A 7,100-nucleotide genomic window follows, 5' to 3' on the forward strand; every position below is an offset into this window, starting at 1 on the left:
TCTACAAGAAATAAAATAAATCCTCTGAGATTTAATCATAGGTTTAGATTTGCTTTGGTCTAAAAGGAAGGCGATCCTGAGTGAGCTGCAGTGTTAAGTAATGCGGATGTGGCTTTCATGTGCAAATTTCTTTTGACTCAGTGAAACAACAGCTCCCAGAGTCTGGACTGCTGTCCACACAGCCGGGCCTGCATGTGAATGCAAATTACTTCATTATAGGCCAAATCTCCGTGCACCAATGAGCTGTACAGGACACTTGCAGTGATACCAGCTTTGTGTGCAGCTTTCTTGCTGTTTCTGTTTCCTGTCTCAAAATAAGTGACATCTTATCCGTTGCTAAGCAGTAGGAAAGGGGTCCAGTGCGGCAGGGGAAGCAAAACTTCTCTTTTTGTTAGTGTATTCCTTTCACCCTGACAACTGATAACTTTTATATTACTCTTTTCTTCCATCACCTTGAATTTCATAACAGTCATCTCAAAATGAGTCTGAATTCTGTTCAGCTTGCTGTATTCCTGAACTCATTGAATACACATAACAAACAATATATTCATTGACAGTAGTAATAAAAAAGACCAGTTATTTTCAGCTAAGTATAGCACAATCTTTTATAGGAAATATTGAAGGAAAATATAAAGAGCAAGGACAATACTTTATATATATTTTCACCCTTCTAGCTCAGACACCAGTACCTCTGTACTGTAAAGAGAATTCCAGGTAAGCACTCTAAGCTTTTGTTTAGCTTGAGAGACAGGCTCAGAAGTCTTTTTAATTATGCCACACAAGTAGAGCATTTTAACAGATTGGGTTAAGAGTACATCCTGCAGAGCTTCTTAGCAGTTCCTGTAGCTAAAGATATTTTTTAGGTGAGGTGGGAAATGTGAATTTGTATCACACCATTGAGTAATTGAATTTGGATTGCTCAAAACGTATGTGTGGGCTGTTATCCCCAAAAGGTTTTATCCCCTACTAGGGAGATTTTAGGCCCTGTGCACAATTGGTGGGTTATGGACAGCAGGTACATTGACAGTATATTGTACACCTGGTTTAGAATCCTGGATTTAAAAAAAATCATCTCATTTGAATGACTGAAATCTTTAAATCATGCCTGACTGCTTCCTCCTCTGGACTACAAATCCGCAGAATGTTCAAGAGGTAGTGCCGTGAGGCATAGACAGGCAGCTAATTGTTCTTTCTAAACAGAAAGAGGCATTTTCCCATAGTGCAGATATTTAATTTTAGACAGAGCTAAGAAACAATCCTTAAGTGAGAATTTGTAGCTGAGTCCTGAAGATAATTTGCTTTTCAGGTTATTAATCATTGAGAAACCCTCTCTAAGACATGTAGCTTTACCCTTGTACCAGAAGCAGAACTTTAGCCCTGTATTTTACAGTAGGTGTTGCCTGACTCCTTTTGCAAACCTGTCCTTTTGAGCATACAAATTCATTGTATTATCAACCCTAGCTTTTATATGTTTGAGTGCAATAGGAAGAGACCAGATATGCTGTTTGGCTAAAATACTGTTGTCTAAGAATCTAAAACTGGAAAGAAAATCCATCAATATTTCTCTCTTATGGACAGTCTCAGATTTCTGCTGAGTAAATATTTACACCTAGAGAAGAAATTAAAATACAAAGTGAAAGGGAGATCCCTCAGCAACTCTTAAAAAAATTAGGTTTTCCATCCTATATAATTAGATAGGTAATATCAACAACTGCAATGCACAGACAGATGTAGGTGTTTGAGGGCCTTTCCTCAAATGAATCACAGTTACATGACCACCAAACCTGTCATTTTGTGCTGATCCAACAAGACATTTTATTAGTCCTTAACATTTCTCATTGTTTACTGGATGGGAGTACTTGCTACTTGAAGGTGATCCAACACTCCTTTTATATATTCCATTCCATATGTAAAAGACATAGGAACGCCTAGTACCAAACACCAGTATCACCTAGTAACAAGCACCAGCCTCTGGAAATACCTCCAGGGAAAACAGGCCCCTGGCTGCCTTCCCACATCTCATGGTAAGCACACAGCTATTTTATATTCCATTACCCTGATGTCCCTGAGCTTGAGCATATGCTGTTGTCTGTCTTGGGCATATATCCAAACAGTGTGCCTGCAGGCTGTATTCTCTTATAATCCATTGTATATTCTGAGAAATCATATGATCCCATTGGTTTTTTAGATACCAGTTTTAAATTGTCAGAATTGACCCAGTGTCATGTTTCTCTTTTGCTTTTTTTCTGTTAAGGCTGTACCAGATCTTCAGGTTCAAGAATGATTGAGTGCAGCAGTATGCTTCTGCCACAAAAGGAACAGATTTCTAGAATCAGACATAGTATTATATAAACCCTACGTATTTCTAGGCTGTGCAAATTAAATTTTAAAATATACCATTCTATCCCCCCAAGAGTTGAATTCAAATTTTTGTAGCTGAAAACTTAAGACAGTTCTGATATGTGCAGTAAAACTGTCTATCACTTCAGAGCTCCTTGTTTACCAAAACATTTTCTTCAGTTATGCAATACTCAGTGTACCAATTTGTATTTCTAGGCACAGCTCAGAAAAAGAAGTAACACATAAGCCACAGGAGTCATGGAGTAGAGCTGCCTCCTATGAGCAAGGGAACTCCCTCCTCTTTTCACCTCTACACCACCACTCTGCACCAGCCATGTTTCTTAACACAGTGACTGGGCCAAAAGAAGTGTATGTCCTCTTACCTCTGCTCACTGACTTTACGAGGAAGGAGGACAGTCTAAGATTGGTTCCACAAATAAGGACTAGATATAAAAATCCAGTCCTCTGTTATTACCAAAAGATGTCCAATATTTCTTATTATTTCAATAGTTTGTAACTTTACCAAATGCTTGTTGTTTGGAACAGCTGATTCTGTCTCAGGCTGACTTCTTGAGGGTCTTCTCCAACCCTCCAAACCAGCAATGAAGCTGGTTTGACAGTTAGAAAAAAGAATAAAATAGAAGTTTTGTAACTATTTTTAAAAATAGGGAAAAATAGGAGAAAAATTGCATGTAATTATATAATTAAAAATGGCATCATTATCATCATTCCTGCACCTAAGGGAATCTACTTAAGGCTGAAAAATTAATATTAGTTTTGTTATTTTCTATGTTACATTTCTTACATTTCAACAAATTTCAACAAAATTTTCAGTAATTGTAGGTATTTGGGGATCTTTTTATATAAGAATTTAAAATTATTAGGCATTGTATTTAGTGTATTTTCCTGGAATTTCTAAGTGCTGTCTCTTTTTGTGAGGAAGAATATTTTTACTTAATAGATTCCACCCTCATTGCAGGAAATTTGTGGCCTAGCAAAGGAATTTTAAGACCCTTGGAACAAATTTTACAGTCTCTCTATAAAATTAATTTTATATAATTCTCATTAAATTCTATTCCCAAAACTAAGAAAGGGGCATAGTAGTTTGTCTCCACTACTATACTAGGTTTCAGATACAATTTTCAGTGGACATTAAAAAATAGCTTAATGAAATAAGAAATGAAATAAAAAAAAGTCTGAAGTGAATTTTCAGTTACAAGGAAACAAATAACTGCAGAATATTTTCAGAACATTCTTCCAAGATCTTATATGTCAAGCTTCCAGGGGTCACTAGGGAATTCATATGCGAAATGGGTCAGAGTAGGCTTCTAAAACATCACTATGTATTAAAAAAACCCAAACTACAAGAAACTCCCAAGCACAACAAGAAAGAAAGAAACAAAATGCAGCTCTCATTGGCTCATAATTCAGCAGAAATTTACCTTTTTTTTCAGCAAATGACACAGGACTGGGTGAAGATCAAAAATTAAAAGTAATCATATTCTTTATATTGATTTGCAGTTGAAACACTGAAACATTGACAAACCACATACCTATACTATTTCCTGTATGTGAAATAGTCATGGTTGAGAAGGAATTACAGTTATTATATTTATTGCGATATTAAAGCTTTTGTCTACATTTATTATATAGTGAGATAAAACTTGACAGACCTGAAAAATAATTGATTTGATGGGCTTTTCATTCCCTTGTACTCAGAATTACAACAGATATCATAGCGTATGGTCCATTGAGCCCTCCACCTTCTCTTCTAAAGCTTCTACCATTTTGTGGTTGAGTTTCAGGGTAGGGCAAACTTGTGGTTTTTTTTTACACGTCCTGTGAATAGTCAGAGTACTTCAATCTGTAGAGTTGTCATGGTTACAGTTTTCTTGAGTAAAAAGCAGCACTTAGGTGCTACCTGTAGGAGAACAGAGTGGACAGGAATCTCATGAAGTTCTAAAAGGAGAAGTGAAAAGTTCTATACAAGGGAAGGAAATATTGAAAACCTGTCTATACACAGGTCCGGGCAACTGGGTCTAGGTGGCCTTACTTGATCAGAGGCATTGGACCAGATGAGCTTCAGAAGTCCCTTTCAAAACTCAGCCACTCTGTGATTCTGTTATATGTCTAGGCCTAGGGTTTTTTCTAAGTGCAATTTGTGGTAATGTCTACAGAAATCAAGTTTTAATACAGGTCCATGTTAAAAATACAATATAGATTCTCTCAATGAGGAATTTGGTGCCCAGAATCTTGTAGGACTTGCTTCTACATCAATAATTCAACTAACTTTTTAGGGAAAGGATGAGAAATCTGTCTTCATAAAAATTTATCTCCAGCCACATGTAGTAAATCAAAAGAAAGAAAAGTTGATGAATCCAAGATGAAAGGCAAATCAAGGCTTCAAAAAGACAGTAAAATACTAGGAACATTCTTTTTTTTTTTTTTTTAGGAAATAATAAGATAAAAATAAAAATACTGAGAAAACTTGGAAATACTGTGTCATATTTTTAATCCAAATGTTTTCCTTAGTGTATTAAGAATTCAGAGTGAGAAAGAGTGGTAAAGCTATTGTCAAGCTTCAGGGAATTCAGGGCATCCTGAAGAAGGATGGCAATGATTTTTCCTTTAACTATTAAACAAGGACAGATCACAAATCGTTTTAGATGTCTCTCTGACAAGTTAAGAACTGTGTTAAAATACCTATTTAAGGACACTGCATTCAGTAAAAATGATCCACAAGTTCTTGTTAAATTTATAGCTCATCTCATTCTCTTATGGATGTTTGTTGCATAACACCCTCTCCAGCAGTTAATGTATCTTTATTATCTGAAACAGGGATTTACATTTGGCACAGAGAATGTGTCTATGTTTAATGTTGCATACCTTAATAGTCCTTCTTGTTTTTTAAAAGAAGTCTAATTTGTTCCTATTTTCTTTCATTTCAGGGACCAACCATGAGTTGTCAAAAGTTCTGAAACGGCTACTGTGTATGACAGCAAATATTCCTTATTTTGATCATGACAAATCATTTTCTAGCTTGATTGTTAGCCTTCTGGGAAAGGAATGGGTATTTGTAAGTGCCTACCACAAAAACTTCTTTCCAAACATTGGTTTTTACAGAGCTCAAACAATGCAGTGAAAGAAATTTAGTGATTTATTAAGCAGGTAGCAAAGGATTTTTTGAGGGATGGTCATTTTTGAATGACATAAAACAATTTTTTTATTATTTTGTTAAATAACACAAATCTTGTCCATTTGTCTCCTGCTGTCCTGCAGAATATTTAAGATTCTAGCAGGAAATGAAAGCTCAAAACATTTTGTGATGAAAACTATTAATTTTCAGCCAAACCATGAACATTAGGAAATGGTATTCTGTGACCTCCAGGGAACCCTAGGTTAGAATCACATGTTTCAGTCTTTTCCACAGTCTGGATTTCATGGCAAGATACAAAGACCTCCCAAGATGTATTTTGAAGCTACACACAGTACACACTACGCGTTGTTTCTTTTCTAGCTAGCCACCTGCAGCCACAAAATGGTATGGTCACACAAGTAAACCAAATTATTTCAGATGGGACATGAGACTGTTAACATAATACTAGATATTTTACTTGAGAGTGCTCACTTCTATCCCTAAAAAACTAAAATCAAACCAACCAACCAACCAAAGAAGCAAAAACCAAAATCACAAAAAACTACATACCTAGAAAAAAATGACACTGAGTCAAGAAACAATTGCCTTTTAGAAGGAAAAATTTCCCGCTAGAAATCATGTAAGATGTTCCACATTCTTTTCCATGCAAGATAAAGAATCATATTCCCAGGCTACCTTTCACATAGATTCATAGTAACAATATTTTAAGAGTTTTCCTCTTACATTAGTCCCTTTGACCACTTAAGTAGTTGAGTACAGAACTACCAGCATTTGGGAATTTGAGGACCAAAAATCCTAGGGGGATTCTCTGAATATTTGATATGAATTTTAGGCCTAATTTTGTTACCTTTCTACCAGTAGTTATTAATTCTCTGAAAGAGTCAAAAATATACTTACTTACAAGAAATTTATACAACCAAATTGGACAAGTATTTTTTATCTTTCAGACAGTAAGTGACCTGTCTTTCATGCAGAAAAAAATTTAAATCAAAGTAAATAAATATATTTTTATTGCAGAAGGGAACAATGGCAGGTTTCTTGATTCTTTTCATTATTACTATGTATTCAGCAGCTGCCAACCTGCCTTACCACCATGTCACTGACACACCTAAATATTATGGCTGCAGGGACTAAGAGCCTTCTCAACAGACTACTGACAAGCCAAAAAAATCTGGGTGAGTATTCATTAGAGTTTTTTTCTGGTGGGAAAAAAACCCCACATATAATTCTGCCACTTTTTTCTGTTTTCTGTGGGAGAAAGAGGGAAAACCTGAACTTCTATATAGGAATTTACATATATTTGGAGCTTGGCTTTCAAGTCTGATAACTCTACTATATATTTGTTAGAATACATTTATATAAAACAAATACATATAAATACATGTCTTTGTATAAACACATCTAAATGAATATGTTTATTATATAGGTATATAACTGTTATAACAACAACTTTCCTCAGAACTACAAGAATACTTCTGACTTATTAATGAACTGAATTTACAATATGCTTAATATGGAATACAGTTTAAATCACTAACATTTCAATTCTCTATTGGATTTCAAATCTGTCTCCTCTTCTCATGTGTTTCCACCTCACATACCT

The 7,100-nt window shown here is 35.2% G+C and overlaps 1 long non-coding RNA gene across 1 annotated transcript; it reads left to right on the forward strand.

The window, feature by feature from the left end:
- The first annotated feature begins 1,957 nt into the window (after positions 1 to 1,957).
- Positions 1,958 to 6,662, forward strand: LOC114001159. The gene is made up of 3 exons (XR_003545458.2): positions 1,958 to 2,024; positions 5,289 to 5,416; positions 6,567 to 6,662. It is a non-coding gene; the product is annotated as an uncharacterized LOC114001159 (long non-coding RNA).
- Positions 6,663 to 7,100: the final 438 nt, after the last annotated feature.

The sequence above is a fragment of the Pipra filicauda genome, unplaced genomic scaffold, assembly GCF_003945595.2.
Source record: "Pipra filicauda isolate LSUMZ 115617 unplaced genomic scaffold, ASM394559v2 scaffold11_size5308982_pilon, whole genome shotgun sequence".
NCBI classification, from domain to species: Eukaryota; Metazoa; Chordata; class Aves; order Passeriformes; family Pipridae; genus Pipra; species Pipra filicauda.